The sequence below is a fragment of the Pinus tabuliformis genome, chromosome 4_2, assembly GCF_031772625.1.
Source record: "Pinus tabuliformis cultivar Carrire ecotype Pingquan chromosome 4_2, CPIR1, whole genome shotgun sequence".
Lineage (NCBI taxonomy): Eukaryota > Viridiplantae > Streptophyta > Pinopsida > Pinales > Pinaceae > Pinus > Pinus tabuliformis.
In genome coordinates, this window is record NC_142304.1 from 387,116,885 (window position 1) to 387,137,583 (window position 20,699).

The following is a 20,699-nucleotide window of genomic DNA, read 5'->3' on the forward strand; positions in this document are numbered from 1 at the left end:
AAAGAGACACAATCTCCAAATTCAGGAAACTACTTGGCGCCAAAAAAACATAGCTCTTTGGGTTCGAGAGGGGGACAAAAACACCCATTACTTTCATAAGTACGCCAATCACAAAAAAAAATTAACACTATTTGGCATATTCTAGGGGGAAGAGGGGAGAATGTATATACAACTGAGGCGATACAAAATGAGGTAGTGTGTTTTTTCGAGTCTTTCTTCCAGGCTCGTTCAGGTGTCAACATAGAAGATCAAATTTGGGGTACAATGGACTACCCTCTCATGTTTAACGAGGAATAAAATGAAGATCCATATAGGTCGATTTCTATAGAATAAGTCCTTCAGGTGTTGAAATCCTTTGCAAAAGACAAATGTCTAGGTCTGGATGGCTGGACAATGGATTTCTTCATCCATTTCTTTGATCTGTTGGGATCAAACCTACATAATATGGTCGAGGAATCGAGGATCACTAGTAATGTCTTTGGTTCCATAAACTCCACTTTTATTGCTCTAATTCCTACAGTGACTTCCACATTTTTAGATTTCCGTCCCATTTCTATTTGTAACATTTCATACAAGCTCATATCTAAGATTATTGCAAAGCATCCGAAGGGTACCCTCTTATTTCATATTGCACGAGAACAAATTGATTTCCTGCACAACTGATTCATCCATGATGTTGTGGTCATAGCACAAGAAACTATACATTCCATCAACACTAAAATATTGGAGGCATTGGTCATGAAGGTGGACTTAAAGAAGGCATACGACTGTGTGGATTGGGCATTTCTGCACCTTATCCTGACGAAAATTGGTCTGGCAGTTCATAATATTGAGTGGATAATGGCTTGCGTTTCTAGTGTACAATTTGTTGTTCTAATCAATGGATACCCTTCAATTTTTTTCAAAGCAAGGAGAGGTTTGCGGCAGGGATGTTCCCTTTCACCATTGCTCTTTATATTGGTAATGGATGGTCTCAATGATAAAATTAATGTTGCTCAATCAGCGGGCATGTTTTGTGGTACCCATTTGGGTCATCGTGCTAATATAACTCATAGTTTTTTTTTTGGACGACATCCTTACTTTTGGGATGGTTTCTAGACAACAATGGTAGACATTACACAATATCTTTAAGAGATTTGGAGCGGCCTCTAATATGATGGTGAATGAGGACAAATCTCTTATTTTATACTCACATGGAGATCAGGAGGAGATTAATTGTATTGCACAACTCTTTAATTTTCGTTCCCTACCCTTGTGGGATGGATTTACTTATCTTTACTTTTGCCTCAAACCAAATAACTATAGGAATTCATACTGGCTACAGATTTTGATTAAAATGCGCCATAAACTCAATGGTTGGTGCCATCAATGGATCACCCTTGGTGGTAGATACATATTGGCTCAGGAAGTGCTCTAGTAGGTCTCGGTGTATTGGGAACATCTATATATTTTGTGCTTGACCATAATTTCAAAGATCAAAATCATTATGGCACACTTCATCTGAGCAGGCGCGGACATGAAAAACAAATTCCATCTTATCAAATGGGAGAAGATCACCATTCCAAAAGAATTTGGTGGTTGGGGAATTTTGGATATAAATATTTTTGGATGGGCACTCATTATCAAATCTCTATGGCATGCTCTCTTATGAGATGGTATTTGGCAGGATATTATTATATCAATGTATATTCACAATAAGGATTCCCTCAACTGGATCAGAGGTAGATACATTGGGATCAAATTCGAATCTTACATTTGGACCAATTTCAAAAAGGTAAAATACAATTTTCTCTAGATAACTTGGGATTTTGTTAAAGGTAATCATATCATTATTGGCATAAACAATATACAGGATGTTGATGGCGATAATCCCCTCTTAGAGGATACCATGGGGAGTTTACACATGGGCATGGAAGTTGCGCTCCAACTTGGTGGAGGTTGCAGACACTTACAGTTACCTTATGTACACACATTTTTCTCTTTCTCATCCTTGTTGGTTCAAAAAAATTTGGAAGATGAATGTACCTATTAAGATAATCATGTATACATGGTTAATATGGAAAAACAAAACTATTACCTGGCAAAATCTTCGGAAGCACGACATACATGGATCGCGAAGATGCCCACTTTGTAGGGAATCAATTGAAACAAATGTGCATATTTTATTGAGTGTCCCATGGAAATACAAATCTGGACCAACATTCTACTACATCTTAACATCCCTTTCAAAATTTTTCATTCAATTAAATAATGTCTATGCTGATGGCTCGATCGTGGGGGTAAATTTCAAGCCACTCCACTATTTACTTTCTGGGAAATCTGGCACGCCATAAATGGACGCATATTTGATGGACTGCATATTGACATATATAGAATTTCTCACAGCATTGGATTGTGGATGGATAATCTAAATATTCACATTCATAAAGACAAATATCTCTCACACAAGTACATCCCTCCCAACATACAATTCCCTACAAGTTATTTTGATGGTGATACTAAGAGAGGCATATACAGGTGTGGTATTTGGCTTCAGATTAATCCATGTATACAATACAAGATTTCATGGAATCGAGGTGTTGTCACTAACATACGGACATAGATCTTAGCACTATGGGGACTTCTATGGTTTTCCAAAAGAATTTTGTTAGATTCTATACATGTTTATGGCAACTTAAAGACCCTTATTGATGGCATTTCGAACAATACCAATTCCCCCTCCAAAGACCTTAGTGGTTGGATATCATAGATCCAACACTTGAAGCTTTCCTTTCCACAAATTTATTTTCAACACATCTCCAAGGAGTCAAATTCGGTCGCTAATCATCTATCTAAGAAGGGCCTTATGGAAGAATATGGTTGTATGCACTTTTTCATATCGAGAATAACATCTTTCAGGATGGTGGCTCGATCATACTTCCCTAATTTTCTGTCTCCATCTTTTTTTTTTCTCTAAGATTTTCTACTAAATTTTGTGGCACTATTTTTAGTGATATGATTTCTCATGGGTTGTATATGTGAGTATCACACTTCTGAAAAACTCTTTTGTTATTTTGTCCATATATACTTCTTTGGATTAGGATTTTACCTATTATTACTAGCGAAGACTATGTAGGTCAATTTGGAGTTCTTTTTCAGACAAATGTACTGGTACATTATATAAACAAATGTTTTTTTCATCTGAAAAAATAAAAATAAAATAAAATAATTAATTAATTTAAATAAATAAATAATAATAAATAAATAAGGTCTTTTAACTAACTATATAATTTTTATTAATACTCTTTCTATTAATTTTTAAAAATAGTTTTTTTGTTTGTTAAGCTTGGTAGATCCTTATTTTTCATTATAAAATAAGTAAGCAAGTTACAACCATATAGATCCTAGTTAGGTGGTCTCAACTTGCCCATCGGGAAACCAAGTTTGTTGACCACCTAACCGCATTATAAGCCATCCAGTAGAAAAAAATACTTAGTCTATCTATCCAAGCTATATAAACTTGATTTTCATGTCCACAACCATATTCTAGTTGTTTATACATATATATGAATGAAAATTGTAAATTAAAAGTTATATGCATGAAAACTAATTAGAAAAAGACTAAGAGTCAGCATTCTATTCCTCCTGCTCGGCGGATTCCGAAGCAACGGGGGCCGGATCTTTTGCGCTGGAGCTTGGTAGCTTAGTTGTCACGAATGGGTATGGGAAATGTTTCTCTATGCGATCCAAGAAACCATACTGTTTCTGCAATTGAAATTGTAATTTTCGAAAGTCTTGTTTATAATTTGGAAAGTCTTGGACAACAGTCATCAAGATTTTCTCCATGGCCTTGCCCAAAAGGCATTTCATGAGCCAATACAAGTATACAAATTGTTTGCATTGTGCCTCTCGGCCTCTGGTGTGTCCTGGGTCTGAAATCAAGATCTTCCAATCCTCCGTGTCCGCTACCTCCACACTCGCTTGGTGATTTATATCTTCCTCCCATTCTATTATGAGTCGTTTTATTTCCCCTCTAGTGCCATCTACATAAGCAGTCGTCGCTTCCTGGATCATGTTGGCCATGGGTTTTCTGCCACGACATTTTCCGGCCGTACGCGGCTCAGCCTCGGCCTCTCTCCCCCGTGCTCTCTTCCCTCAGCTCTTAGCATTCGCTGCTCGACCCATATCCTTAATACTCCTATACCTTCCCTCCAACTTCAGACGTTGTCCCAAGACAAACCTCTGTGCTTTTCTCGGCCAAGGAAAGTTACCTCTCAACTGACCTATTACGAGAACAAGAAACCATAATTTCCAAAAGGTTAATTTTTGTGTTGGCGTCATCCCAAGGTTATGCCAATGCAACAAATCTTCCACCTGTTAGAGTCGGTCTGGTCATCCCTCCATCAGAGATCAGAACTCTTTTTGCATTTCATTTTTAGGTGTCTCACTTGATTCACTCAGTTGCATTCCACTAGGAGCATGCCATAAATCTGACGAAAGGACTTTTTCATTCATTTCCCTCGTGTCTTGTACCTGTTGGCCTAGATCTTTTCGTCAATGTTTATTAAAGTCCATGACAGTCAATGTTTGATATTTTAATGGACAAAGAGTCATGTCAATCATAGGTCTAGGGTTTCACAAGTTGTGTCTTCACAATGTCCAATAAAGCCAGCAGGCTAGAGGGAGGTTCTTAATAAGTTTTCATTTCAAATTTTTCATCGTCATATGGATGGATTATGACTTTCTTCAAAACTCTGTTTTGAAGACAAGTGGACATTTCATTTTTTGTAATAATTTTCAAAAAAATTCAGTTCTTGAATTCTTCAGGCGCAGCCCTGGTCTCCTTTGCCAAATTCCATGTCATCTATTCCTGCAAAAAATTGCCAAGAATTTCATCATTTCAACCAAAAAATCAAGGAGGAAACAAAAAGACAGAGTTGTATTAATTGTGAAAAAGTGCCAATTTCAAAACATTATAAAAATGGGTTTTGGAGAATCAAAAATCAAATCCATGTCTCCATGTCTTTATAAAGATAATTCCATGAGGATCAATGTCATTTTACATGCCAAGGTCAAAGGGAAGCATTTCAAAGTAAATTGGGTGAGCAAGTGAGTAACTTGGGTGAAATCGGAGGAAGCTTGGCCGGCGCGGCGCATACAACAGGTGGCGCGACGCACTGGAGGAGCGCGGCGCACTGGGAGAAATTGCCCAGTGTAAATTTACACAGGCGCGACGCACTGAAACGGCGCGGCACACTGGGTATGTGGCGCGGCGCATACACCTGAAAGCCCGAAATTGTTTCAAATTTCACCAATTTGCTCATAACTTGCGTGGATTTGCCAGGTAGTGTTGCTATTTTGATATTTCATCCAATGTTGTGATTAGTGATGGTGGTTTATGGATGACAATGGGTGAACACATATATCAAACCCTCCTTCTATAAACATAAGCAAACTTGTTGTCAGGGTTTCAGAACTCACTGTTTTGCCACCAAAATCATTTCTCCTTCCCATTGTTCCCTTGTCTTCACCAATCCCTAATTCCCTATCACCTAAGTTCATTATTCCCTTCTCCTACATGCTCTGTCCCAAATCCTCCAACCTCACACCTCAAACCCTATACAACAATTCCAAACCCTAAACCCTATTCCCATACATAAATCCCTCAAACCCTCTCCCATATTTCCCTATCAAATTTCTCCCAATAATTCCCATTCCTCACTATTATTTCCCCTTCCTAACAGTCCCTGTTTCATTTGTTTTTTCCTTTGGTGGCAGACTTTGCTGGCAGACTTTGCACTCTAAAGAGCAGTCAAAATAGTTTTCATACAGCAGTATCTTTTTCTCTAAGGCAGTTGAAAAACAACAGTAATGGCATCTGAGCATTCATCGGACTATGAAGTGGAAACCCAAAGTGACTCACCCTTGGAAGAATAGGCACCCCGGAGGCCTCATAAAGGTGGCAGACATGTTAGAGAAGAACCAACCACCCTTACAGAATTGTAGGCCTGCCCTCTTGCTATGTTGTGTTTTCAGCATCAGTCATGCTATGAGTTTTGTCAAAAGGTGGCTAGTGTTCAATTTCATCATGAACTGGCTCGTCTATTCGTGCTGCACTTACATGGAGATCAAGCTACCTTAGCCGGTGTCACCTTCACACTTACACCAGAATCTGTCTCATTAGCAACCGGCATGCCGAACATTGGAGAACCATGGAACAAGAAGCAGAAGATTGACCGGCAGCATTATGAGCCATACATTAAAACCGGTTTCTTGAGGTAGCTCAAGAGAGTGTTTCCATTCCGATATCTGAAAGATGAATATGCTCCACTAATGAAATTGATCATGAAATATTTTAGCTGTGAGGGACAGTTCTTTCGTCTATATGCTTATCAAATCAGGTTGCTCATGCATTTCACCAAGGTGCAGATGGTGAACATCCCGTATTTCATTTGCCAGAACATAGAGAGGATGATAACCCTTGTGCAGCACAAAACACCTCAGCAGCAACTTAACAATGTTTATCATTTTGCTCTTATTAAGATTTTGGTGGTTCATCAGCTTGGATTACAGGGTATCACTTGGGATGATTTCATCTCTCATGACTTCTTTAGAGCTTCACAGGGATTATCAGAGGTTAAGCATGAAGGTGGACCTTCTCATCAGTATGAGCGCCATGAGACCGCTAGTGTGCCGGTATTCATCACATATCAGAGAGGCACCAGACATTTGTTTGCAGCAGCAAAGCGAGTGTTATCTCCACCCGGGGTGGAAGGGGCCTCGTTTCCGACATCAGCACCATAGGTACAGGACAAAGGAAAGAGGCCAATGCAGGATGAGGGGCCATCAGGTGAATGAGAGACCGACTTCATTCTCCTTCATGATGATGATATAGATACGGGTCCGCAAAGTGCACAGCTTAGAGAGATCATCCAGGAGCAGCAAACAGAGATCCAAGCCTTATCCCTTGACTTGGAGAGAGCTAAGTGGACCATGAAATACTTGGAGTAGAGGAACAAACAGCTTGAAGATCAGCAAGCAATCATGGAGCTGCAAAACATTCCCGAGCATCGCCAAGCTGCACAAAGGAGAAGAATTGAGCTCACGTCATTGGAGCAAGAGATTAATGAGGATCGGGAGGCTAATCTTGAGAGAGTTAACATGCACTTAGAGAGGCTGTTGGACAAGGCCAACAAAGACCATGCATTGTTGAGACACATGGCTTTCCACTACATGGCACGAAACAAGGTCTGCTGGGCACGAATCAAGAATTTGAAGGCAAAATTGAGGAAGGCAATAAGGAAGCAAAAGAGGCAAAGGGAGCTTGATCATCTTCAGATATTGGCCAAAGCCTCTTTAGCCCAACATAACACTTAATGAAGAAGATCGAGCCCAAATTTCAAGAAATTTGGGGCATTTTTGACATTTTGGAAATTTTTTGCACAAAAAACAGGGTTTTTCTCCCTGTGCGCCACGCCACGTGGCACGCGCTTTTGATAGGGAGCTTCAAATGGAAAAAAAATTATATTTTGGATTTTTCATGAAAAATCATGACTGCTGGTGCATGGCCAAGAAGTTTGGGCAAGTTTTGAGTCCTGAGGAGGTCAAAAACCCTCAAAAAATGACCTCTCTGCCCCTATTTTGACACACAGGAAGCAGTCTTGGGAGATTGAATTTTTGGAGGGGAAAATGGGCACCAAATTCAGAAATTCCACTTGGGTTGGAAAGTAGACAGGCAGGGATTTCCAACAAGTACACTTGGGCTCAATTTGGACTTCAGGAAGTACCTCAAACTCAGCCTCAAAGTGGCACGACGCACAGAGAAATTGGTGCGGTGCACAGAGGATTTTTGCTCAGTTTTTCACCTTCCAGCTCAAAAATTCGGCCAGTTTGACTAGTTTTGCTTTGTGATGTAATTTTTTATCTATCTTGATGTAATTGGATGAACATGATGTAATTTTTATTTACTTGTTCTGGAGGATTCATTCACTAAAAAGTGAAAATTTAATGAATGAATCAGTTTCCTACCGTATAGAGGCAAGTTGTTTTGATTGCCTAGATTTTAGTACTTTGTTTAGAATTGGTTGAAACAACTCCTAGAATGATGAGCTTGACCCCTAGAGGCAAGGGAATGGGTTGGGCTAGTCTATATCATGTAATTCCTAAGTCATTTTTAGGGTTGGACACTTGGGATTGCTTTGGCATATCATTGTACATTCTATCTCTGCATTTTTGGCTAAGGAAAGACCAGGGTTTTGCAACATTGTTTGGGATCCATGTGGATTTATGTTTTGATGGTGTGCTTATCTAAGTAATTGTAAGTTCATTAGTGTTATGTGTATCATTTTCCTCTCTTTTCTTCTGAATTTGAACAAATGAGTGATTAAGGTGGAATCCATTAACTGTTATGCTCTGCCTTTGAATTTGTTTAAATTTCCATGTTTTCATCTGTTTAAGGAGAATTCTTGAGACTTTCTTGCTCTCCTTAGCTCCTCACTAGTCTGATCTATCCATATCACTCACTTTAAAGCATCAAAACGATTGCCTTCCTTGCCCCAATCAGAGCTCTGCAGAAACTATGCCTCATCCCCAAGCCCAATATGCCTTTCCCTGTTTCCAACACAAAACCCCAAAATACTCAAAACAAACCCTTGTACTTAATACCTAGCCTAAAATTAGCTTTTGTTTCAGTCATCTCGAGCCATATCGCTTGTCTTTTGCCGATATTGACCCGGAGAGAGCCCTCCCCTATCCTCGTAGGGCTAGCTACGAGGCTAAGCGTGGTTTGATGTGGACCTAGAACCTTGTCTTTTCAGCCTGAGACAAATCTAGGCTCTAAAACCACCCACGATTTATGCACATAACCCCCGAGCGTAAGGAACCTCCACCTGAGACTCCCAAGGCACCCATGCATGACCCCCGCCTTACGCACGTTGTGACCATGGTCTTGGAAGTGAGGTGCATGGCTACCTACCAAGCTTGTAGCTCAGAGGTCAAGCCTGTAGGAACCACGACCCTCATCTCCTTTGTCCCTCATTGACTACCTCTGCCCCCATTCCCCATGGCTTAGCCTCCGCTTACCATGACTGTGGTCCTCCCAGCGACCCGACATCTGAACCCCAACCCCCATGAGGCACCCTGCCCATAGCTTACTAACCACCCCCCTTCCCTGTGGCTGGTCGAAGTTGGCTTGGCCAACGTTCCCAGCATGCCAATTCCCCAATTTCAGAAGACCCCATCCCACGAAAATCTCCCCCCGACTATCACTCCTTAGGGGCTTAGCATCAAAGCATTTCATGAACTAGAGTGGTCCTAATGCAAAGATAATTACTACTTCCCTACCCTTGAACCCCAGGTTTTCCAGGCATACAATAAACAAGAGTTCGTTCGAGCAGACTACTTCCCGTCCCAATCCTATAATCCCCATGCGGGATAACAGAATGTTGAACTTGAGAGACACCCATGCAAACCCCATGGACGGAAAATTATTCCCGTAGACCTCCTCTAGTCTAATTCCACTGCCCTAGTTTCTCACCCACACGAACCCCATGCCCCCATGCAATCCCTAGAAACTAGACCAGACGCAGGGAAACATAATGGATTGTAGGTAGAGCCAGTTAACATGCTTGAAGATCTGTGTTTGGAGGCGTTGTATCTCCTCGCCTTCCCGACGCCACTGCTCCACTTCCATCATCGTCACCTATGTGCTTACCCCGTCCAAACTATTTTCCCTCTTTGTGGTCAGTAAACTCAACTGCATGCAAATGCCACCTTCCCTTCTCCTGCTTGCCTTAAGCTTGCTGACAGCCACCACGCCTTGCACTTCAAGTGTGTGGGAAGCAGTGGCACTATCACTTCCTATCCTTTTCATTATGACAGCCTTAATGGCTCTGTCCACTAGCTCACACCCTAATCGGGGGTTTGTATGCCTTGAGCACTCTTTCTCTGGTCATTCTCCAGGATCTCCTTCAAGGGTCGAAACCGATCATCTTCTGGTTGCTTCGACCATACTTGCTCAAGAGGTGCATTTTGATAACTGCAACCCCAATTTTCCAAAAAGTTCGTCGCTTTATTACCATCCCTCCTGACATGATTAGTCATTATATAGGTGAAGTTGTTGATGAGGTTTCCTATCTCTTGGATTAGCCTTGTTGTTCTCCAGCTGTGGTTGAGCTTTTCCCATTTAGTTCCTTGATTTAATTTTTCACCGTGTTGATTACTAGCCTCGAATCACCTTCCACTACAATATTCTTGTATCCTATTTGGGTTGCTACTTGAAGGCCCTGCCTTACAGCTGCAAATTTTGCTTCATTGTTACTAGCAAATCCACAGTGATCCACATATATAAGAGTGGTGTTGCCTCTATGGTCTCGAAATAGTCCTCCAAGGCCTGTTGGGCCCAGATTTCCTTTTAAAGCCCCATCGAAACTTAACTTCATAAATCCCTCTGGTGGATCTGTGTAATAGTTAACGGAATCCATTCTTCGCAAGGCTACTTTCCAGGAAGATTGCGCTATCATTGCCTGAGTTATGTTCAATCTCTACATTATTCTAGCCTCGTGGGGTGGAACCTGTCAGTCCTCCAGATACCACTTCTCTGCCAGAATTGTTTCTCTGATATTATGTATGATCCCTTCCCATACCACCTCTTGAGGAAGAAATTGGTCCTTGAAGATTCAATGTATTTTCTCTTTCCAAATGGCCCAAAGTATTAGTCCCAGTGCAAGTCCCAAAGCCCTGTTTATGACTGGGATGGAGAAAATGTATATTCTCCATAGGAGGATGGTGTCTCGAATGCTTTGTCTGTCCCGATCCATTCTTCCAAAGAGTTCCTCCATCTATCTCCATTTGTGTTCAACATATGGGCATGTGCTAAGTATATGTTCGGGGTCCTTGCTATGCGCATTGCATAGTTTGCATAGCGACGGCCCATAGAAGCCCCTTCTTTCGAGCTGGTCCTAGGTAAGAATGCAGCCTCTACACACCATCCAAAGGAAGTAGGTCACCTTTGGCCACCATCTCCCTCCCCGTGTCTTCTTCCAAATCTGGTTCTGGCCTTCCAACTCTTGGCATTCCCTTAGATTATATGCTTCTTTGATAGTGAACGTCCCTTTGGTAGTATACCCCCATCTGAGGATATCTGGTCCATTTAGGATAGTTATTTTCCTTGAATATAACTACTTATCTAACTGATCCCATTGATTTGATTCCAGGGCTTGTGGCCAGTTTGACTTCTCCTTCCATCTCTGCCAACCTTCCTGCGCTTGGTCTACTTTCCAGAATTGTTCCACCGTATAAAATTCCTCCCAGTTGTGTATAGAAAGAGGTCTCTTAGGTATTGTCTGCTTACAATTTTATCCCATTTTTTCCATGACTCTTGCCAAAACAGAGCCGTTTTCCCATCCCTGATTTCCCAAAAGAAGTGTTGTTGAATAAGGTCTTTGTTTTGGGCCACCAAATTCCAAATCATCAATCCTTTGGGGGGGTCTCAGTATCTTAAGATATCTTCCATTCTGATAGGCATATTATATTTTCGCGTCCATATTTATTTCTAGAGATCAGTCCCACCTCCCATCCAATGCCACCAAAGTTTAGCCCCCATTACTTGATTTAGGATATAAGGGTCTCGTAGGCCCAGGCCTCCATCCATATTTTTCTTTGTTAAGTTTGGCTAGGATACTAGCGCCCATTTTCTAATTTGCCTAGATCCTCCCCATAAAAACTTCTTAAACATTTCCACCATATTTCCGCATGAGGTTTTGGCGCTACCATCCCTAAGAGCTGATAGAATGGGATAGATTGCAGAACTCCTTTAAGAAGGGTTGTCCAGCCTGCAAAATTTAACCATCAAAAATCCCAGCTACTGAGTCTTCTTGTAATTTTTTTTGGTTGCCATTGGGAGGTCTTTAGGGAGCTAACCGTCAGGGGCATTCCCAAATACTTGGAAGGTAAAGTTCCAATACTGAACCCCAGGACCTGAGCTAGATAAGACTGTATGTTTCCAGGAGTATTGAAAAATAAAATGCATGATTTGTCATTATTGATCATTGTCCCTTATGCCTCCATGAAGATGAGGAGTACCTCTTTGATGCGGCGAGCTTCGTGAAGCGACACATGACAAAAGAGCATGATATCATCTACAAACCATTGATGTGTGATGGGGAGGCATTTCCTCGTAGGCTCATGCCTTTAATCTAGGAATTTCTAGCTTTCGTATTAAGGTATCGGCCCAAACCTTCAGTTGCAATAATGAAGAGAAACAGGGAGAGAGGATCGCCTTGGCACAGGCCACGGGAGGGATTAAAAGTTTGAGAGGGGGAACCATTGAGCATAATGGAGAACATAGGGGATGACACCAAGGCCAGGACCGTATTAATCCATCTCTAATCAAACCCGAAAGCCTTGAGGACATTGTTGAGGTACTCCCAGATTAGGCGATCATAAGCCTTGGAAAGGTCTAGCTTGATCATCATGCCTGGGAGTTTTTGGGATTTGAGAGAATGCACTATTTCTTGGGAAGTGACAAATCCATCAAGGATTTGTCTACCTTCAACAAAACCCATTTGCTCGAGGGAGATGAGATGAGGAAGCATAGGCTTCAGGCGTTTAACAATCACTGTGGTTATGATTTTGTATATGAAATTGTAGAGGGAGATAGGTCTATAGCCTTGGGGGTCTTCAGATTTAGCGGATTTCGGAATTAAAGCAATGAAATTCACATTCAAGCTAGGACGTACCTTTTGGTTATGGCACTATTCTTCCACCACATCTAGTATATCTGACCCTATAAAATTCCAACCATCCTAATAGAAGTTTGTTGTAAAGTCGTCTGGTCTAGGTGCCTTGTTCTTCACCATTCCCTTCACCACCTGCTCGACCTCTTCCTGCGTCACTGCACACATGAGGCCTAGATTTTTTTCTCTCAAGATAAGTTGTGGAATGTTTCTCATAGTCCACTGAGTAGCCTCTGAGCGATCTTGAGGCAACTCCGTTAGGATGGATTTGAAGTGCTGAACCAATAGATCCTCTCTCTCCTCATGTTGGATTACCTTTTTTGCATCTTCGTTCTTCAGGGAATAGATTCAATTCTGTTTCCAGTGTTGAACCATTGCTTTATGGAAGAAGCAGGTATTTTTTTTGCCTTCCCTCAGCTAGTTGACCCGGGACTTCTACTTCTCCTCCTACTTTCTTCTCTCCTCCAACTGATTAATTAACTTTCCTTCTTCCATCGCGAGGCTATTTATTCACCCATGTTGGATGATCTATTGTTGTAAATCCTGGATTTTATTGTTCAATTGGTGATGGTCTTTCATGATATGGCCTAACTCTTCTTGATTCCATTTATTGATATTTTGTTTGATCTCCTTTAACATCAGTTGGAAGGTATGCATGGTGTTTCTGCCCTTCTCTTCACTAGTGCTCCACGATTCCTCTATTTTCCTCATTAGGTTGGGGTCTCGTAACCAGAAGGCTTCGAATCTAAATGGGTGATTCTTTGGTCCAATTTTCAAATCTATTTCCAATCGGATGGCTCAGTGGCTTGAGCCCATGCATGGAAGGATCGAGGCTTCAAAGAAAATGTCTTTGCAAATGACGTGATCTAAGGCCATAAACCTGTCCAACCATGAGGCAATCTGGTGGGTTTCTCCTCGACGATTGTTTCAGGTGTAAATTCTATTGTTCACCTGTAGGTCCACAAGCTACAGATCTGCTATGAGATCCCCGAATGATTCCATCTCTGGCTTAGTACGATGAATACCTCCTCTCTTTTCTTCCAACGATGTTATCATATTAAAATCCCCGCTAACTATCCATAGGTCTTCAGGGCATACCTCCCTCAGTCAGGAGAGGTTCTATAAGAAGACCCCTTTTTCTCCTAGAATGTGAGGCCCATAAACCCCCGTCAGGAGGACCCAATCTCTGGATCCCACATGTCGAAACTTTCCTGATAGTATCCTCGGTAAACTAACCCAATCCTAAAATGTTACCTCCATTGGGTTCCAAAGGATAGCTAGGCCACTAGCACTGCCTCTAGCATCTTGGGAAATTACCTCATAATAGGGGTTATAACTCTTTAGGATTTCTTTGAGCTTGACTTCCACAATCTTTGTCTCTTGAAGTATCATAATACTCGGCTTGTCTTTTCTCAGTCTCTCCTTTAGGCACCAATGTTTGCCTCTATTTTTGAGGCCTCAAACATTCCAGGATGTAATTATCATTTCAAAGGTTTATTGAGTTGGTGGAAAACCACTGACAGTGACACCACCCTTCCCAAATTTACCAACATTTCCCCTACCATTTGAATGGACTCACTCAAGTTCTTTCTACCTTGTTTCTTTCCTCCTTTCCCCTGAGGTCCTTGATCCATCACTTGGCTTGCTTTGGATCCCAAGTGCTCCAGTTGATCTGCCCCTATCATGCCCTTTTTGGCCTGAAATTGCTGAAAATTATCCTCATATAGTTGTTTCTGATCTTCTAGGATAAATCTCTCATCAAGGTGCCACCATTCGCTCAACAGGTGTTTCATCACTTGTTCTTTCGTGCTAAGGTCTTCCCTTTGACTGTCGTTCTCCATATTGGCTTAGTCCACTATTTGTAGGGATACTTCGTTTTCCTGCGCTTCCGCTTCCGCTTTTCATTTGGTGTTTCTCCCTCCACTTTGGGGGTTTGGCTGGGTTTCTGGTCCCATCTTCGATGCAAGTGTTAATCAACACTTTCTTTGTCCTCCTATATGATCTCAAAGCGATTGTGATTACGGAGGCCCTTTCCACTTGGTCCCTAATTAAGGTTCTGTGAATTTTTCTGAGTCCTTTTTATTCTCTGGACTTCCTAGAATCCCTCTGCATCTTATTTTGCTCTATTTTCCTCGTTGGTGTTAGGGGATTCTGGCAGTTCTTGCTTGTTCAAAGGGAATGCACGAAATATATGTCCATACTCATGGCACCTGCAACATCTAAAAGGTATGTGCTCGTAGTCTAGAGGTTGTTGTCATACCTCATCATGGTATTCCAGCTCTATGAATTCTGGTAGTGGCTCTGTTATGTTCATATAAACACAAATCTGGGCGTAAGAAGTGTATCTTCCCTTTCTGGTGGAGTCTGCAACCTTGACAAAGTTCCCAATGGAGTTTCCAATTCCTTTCAGGATCTCTGGGTCCAAAAAGTCGACTAACAGAGCAAATAATCGAACCCAAACAGGTGCCGCTAGGAGTTTTTCCTGATCTAGGTTGTAGCATTCCTCCCAGTGCCTCATAAAGAGTCCTGTGTTGTTGAAAAAGTAGGGGCCTTCTTCAAAGACTCATTCCTTGTCTTCCAAATTGGAGAAGATTATTGTGAAGAAGCCTTTAGCTCCCAACTTCAACTCTATATGGTCTTTTGGCTACCATTTATAATGGATCCGTTTGACCATATCCTTTTCTGTCGGCCAAATCCCAATAAACTTGCATATTAGGGCATGGTATTTCATGTATTCCCTGTATGCTTCCAGTTTGTTATTAGGTATGATGAATCTTGGCTTTTTTGTGGCCTGGGTAGGCATTGGCCCCTCATCCGTTCTTGCCATTGGACGCCCAGAACCAAAGGTCCTTTGTCGTCACCTCCTTGTTGATCAGTGGTTGTGGTTCTGTGGTTTCTTGTTTCTCCTGCCACTGCATTCTTGTAGGAGTGGATCTCTCCCCCCTTGTTGCCACACTCATTTCTCTGTTAGTCAGCCTACTCTTGATAGCTACAATCGATCTCTTTTTCCTTTTGTGAGATTGTATTGTGGAGGCTTCAGGGTTTGCAGACTGTAACCCTAGTTGTGACAGTCATTCGTGATACTTTAACTTTCAAGACATAATTTTTGAAAATAATTTAATAAAAAATAAAATAAATAAATTATTATTTTTTATGGAAAAAAAAAAAATATATATATATATATATATATATATATAGAGAGAGAGAGAGAGAGAGTAGAGGGTTTTGTGATAACAGTAATTGTATTCTGGTATTTCTGGATTACTCACATTAAAAATTGTATGCTTGATGTTTCGAGCCAGTAAGTGTGGCTCATCTTTGTCGTGAGGATGAGCCACACTTGCTAGCTTAAAACGTCAGCTATAAAACTTGTAATGTGAATAATTAAGAAATAGAAAAACAAAAACAAAAAAAATTCTATTCCAAATATTTTATATATTTTATAAAATAAAAAACTTAATAATGTATAAATATAATAAAAATAAACAATCCTCAAAATATAAAATGTAAAAGTAAAATAGGATAGAGAGAGGAAAACACAACCTAAAAGAACAAAAAGAATCACTTATATTTAACTAAAACCTAACCTTGAGCAATTCGATTATTAAATGATTTCATAATTTATACATTATTGATTTTTAAGCAATTAAGTTATTAATTATTAAATGATTTAATAATTTATATATTATTAATTTTTAATTAATAAAAATTTTAAATTATTTTATATATTATATATTATTATGATTGATGGATTGATTTACCCATATTCAAGTGTCCCTTTGACATTTGATGACGATGACGCTTCCCATGCCAGTGAGCCTTAATGCATTAATGGCTAGGAATTGGTGGCGATCCCTCTCTGACATCCTTGCAAGCCTCATTTAATGCACAAGACAAGGTGGTGGACGGGCAATGACCTTGCATTCAAACTGTTCTTGTGACATGAGATTAGGCCTAATACCTTAGAGGAACGTTCATTCCCATATTCGTAGTGCTTCACAGGTGGCAAATGTCTCTTGCATTTGCAGAGCAACATAGGCTAAGGAGTTTGGAGGTAGTGACAATGGCATTTCTCACATGTTATCCATGGTTCGCAAAAGACGATGTTCCAAGAGAGGAGGGAGAGGAAGAGGCCATCAACCTCCTCCTCCATGGCATGGCCAACAGGTTGAGCACTTTGAAGAAGATCTCCCATTGCATGTTAGATGCCTGGTCGTAGCCATTAGCACAGGAGTTGGGAATTTGCTTGGTCGAAAATTGAGGAACTAGGAAGAGGTTTTGTGAGTTTTCAAGGGTAGAATTACAAAATTATATTTCCATATAGTTCAAGCATGGTCAACTCTGTGTGTCCTATAAGGAGATTTGGGAATTCAATTCCCTCCTCCATCCCCACCTCTAGCTTCCTCCAACTCGCTAGACAATTCAGACACTTTAGACTCAATATTTAAAGGAACTAAGACACCTAGTCATGAGAAAATAGGGACTCTACATTGGAAGGAAAAACAAACAAACATTCCGGGCACATCGGGCCATGTGGAGAGAGAGCAAGTTTCTCCTTGCAAGATAGTTGTGACAGATGGTTCGATGGGAGAAACCTCACTGTAGGAGGCCAACATCAACACTGGAGGGACACTTGTTCAATGGGAGCAACCTACATGGCTCTCAGAAGGTGAGGATGATCCCTTCAAGTACCTATCGGCATAACCGGCTCGCCATCGATCTCCAAGAAAGGCTTTCCAAGCTTATGTTATTCTATAGCTTTTCATGTGCTCTTTTGATGTCAAAGATTTCCTAGTCTTTGTTGTGCTTTCTTTTGTTGTGGTTTTATTATGTCAAAAACTAGTCTCAGGAAACTCAGAGAGACCATATGGTTTCCCACTTAAGGGAAGATGGTCTCTCCCAAGATTACTCTAGGTTAGTCAGGTTTTGTTTCCATAACATCCTTGACTCACACATAGTCCTCCATGCTTATCCATGCCTATACTCTGTGTAAATTTTTGAAAATATAATGAAATTTTGCTTGCGTATAAAGAAAAAAATATTGATGGATTGATTTAAGTTAATAATTATAAACTATTTTTTAAATTTAAAAAAAAAAACAAAAACAAAAACAAAAAAACACAACAACAACAACAACAAATTATGATTATTTTATTATTATAATATTTTTTGTATTTGGTTAAATTTGACGGGCATTTACCATATTTCATTTTCTTTCTTTTTTTAAATGAAACAGGTAGAGATTGTATTATTTAAAAAAATGGATTACAAGGCCAAAACCTTTACATATTCCAATCTTCCTTGCAGGTTTGAGATTGAGCACAGAGGCTCAATCCAAACCCTCAAACAAGTTCCCCATGACACAAAAACTTCAGTCCCTTTCCAACTAATTTTTTTCCAAAAAACCCCCAAAATACAGACACATTTACATTCCATTTTTCACTATAATTTTATTTTGATCTAGTTTGACTTCTTGTTTTTCTTGGTGAAAAACTTTTTCCTTTCTTCCCAACTTGAATCCAACCTGCATTTTCTGCAAATTTTGGTGGATCATTCTTTGGCAACTACATGATAATATTCTTGAAATCTTCCTCATCCACCTAATCTTCCCATGTTTCCTTTTCAACGGTATTCCTTGTGGTTTCCAAAGGGGATCTATTTTCCACGATGGTTTTCTGCTTTTCGAAGAATGTTGCATTCGGGGAATCCTTACTAGCAACCAAAGGATCCACATTGGCAAGCCATTTTTCCTGCTTAGATTATGTTGTCGCGGATGCGATTTCTTTGGCTATATCTGCTTCCTTCATGTCTTCTAATTATTTCTTGCCGTGAAGCTCTCTCTATTTGAATATTGTATAGTGATCACCGTGTGCTTCTTCTCACCATTTGGGCCTTCGGGATTTTTTCTCGTCTTTGTTATTCTAAGAATGCTTGAGGAAATTTTTTAATTACATACCTTGTTTCATAGTATGCTCTACACTGAAATGAAATATTTTCTTAGTAGAGATTTTGGACCCAAACATAGTATGGAGCCATCAATTAATCTTCATAGGAAACTCTTGTTGAATTACATCTCCACACAAATGTGGGCACAAGTAGTCTTGTTAAAAAAAAAATATTTCAAGACAACTACAATAGAATTTTCCCCAACACATTCCCAAGGGAGGAGAGCGATGTGTGATTCCAAAAATGCAAGGGAAGGTTCGGAAGCCTTACCCAAACTGAGGTTGTGGAGATTGATGTCATTACCAGGTTAAAAGTGGGAGTCCAAGGCTGCATGAAGAGGCTAGCACTCCCCTAAAACCACGACCTAGCTTCATAGATGGATTTTTTTTCCTCAATATTATCAAAATCCACAATGAAGAAAACCCATGACATAGCGTAAATATTCAGTTTGTCCATCAAAAGAGCCTTCCATGACTTAGAGATCCATTTATGCAAATCGGCCAGTCACAGCTAGCACCCATTAAATCTACAAACCAAGCCATTATCCAAAAATTATTATTCACAACAAAAAGCTTCCTCATCCACAAGAAAATTAAGGGATGAAATTTCTTGTATCACCAGACGACCATAACTAAATTCCATCATAGAGTTATATAAAGTCGAGGAAGAGCTAGCTTGAATGACAGCCATACCTGCAAAAGAAACATATATTTTACCAAATCACAAGGATTCACCATTAAACGACATGTAGAAGATATTTGCAGAGAATCCATGCAAACAAAGAAAATATTCAATGGCTAGGGTGAAACCCTATACAAAACAAGGGTTTCTAGAGCTCCTTCCATCTTGTAAGAGTCCCCCTGTCCTGTATTTCACTTTTTTAACCATCATTTACTAGTACTTTTAAAATCTACATGTCATTAATGACACTTAATTAATTTTTTAATATAGTTTGACATATATCTATATATATACACACACACACACACTTTAAGTTCCAGATAAATAGTAGTTCTAACTCTTAAAATTGGAAACTTAACTTTTTTCAGGGAAGTAAAAAACATCAGATTTTCTATTAGAGATAAAATTGATTATATGATATCATGATCTACTAATCAACCAAAATTTTCATTGACAAAACAGTGACTATTGAGCTCCATATCAATGGAATGTGGATATGTGATCTGAATCTTGGGAGGGGGGGCATGATCTGAAAGATTGAAGTGCCAGAAAAAGATGAGAACACACATGAAACAAAACAAAAAAGAAACTTTTTATTAAAACAAAGAAGAATTGTAACAACTACATTCTGGTGGACAATCTATCCTTTTACAAAATGAGGCTTGTTACTTTTATCCTTTGTGAGTTACAATACCATGGGTAGATTCCATGGATGGATAAATACGATGGGCAGATGAATACCAAGAGTGGATGCCACTTTCCATTCATATTATTCCTCCCCCCTTAAGAAGAAATGGTCCCCATTGCGTGAAGTTCCCACTTGAGAAGTCTTTGTTGAATATGAAGGTCCATTAAAGAGACTGGTTTTGTGTGGTTGACCCATAACCGTGATGAATGAAGATCTGAGGATAGAGATACACGTAATGCTTGTGATCAACTGTGATACTGACAGTGTGCAGCCTAGAAAATGGACTTCGATAAACCATAGGTTTGTGGATGACCCATAACCATGACAAATGAAGATCCGAGGGTAGATATACCTTGTAATGTTCGTGACCAACTGTGATACTGACAATGCGCAGCCTAACCAATGTACTTTGATGAACCGTGGGTTTGTGGATGACCCATAACCATGACGAATGAAGTTATGAGGATAGAGATAGCCTGTAATGATTGTGACCAATTGTGATACTGACAATTTGTAGCCTGGCAAATGGACTTCGATGACAAGGGTTTTTTACGATTCACCCATAACCTTGGTTTTATGGGTGACCCATAACTACGATCAACGAGGGTATGAGGATAGAGATACCCCGTAATGCTTGTGGGCCAATTACGAGACTGACGGTGCATGGCTTA

The 20,699-nt window shown here is 40.2% G+C and overlaps 1 pseudogene; it reads right to left on the reverse strand.

The window, feature by feature from the left end:
* Nucleotides 1–3,615: 3,615 nt before the first annotated feature.
* LOC149169586 (putative cellulose synthase A catalytic subunit 3 [UDP-forming]) overlaps nucleotides 3,616–20,699 on the reverse strand; it is a 28,222-nt pseudogene continuing 11,138 nt past the window's right edge.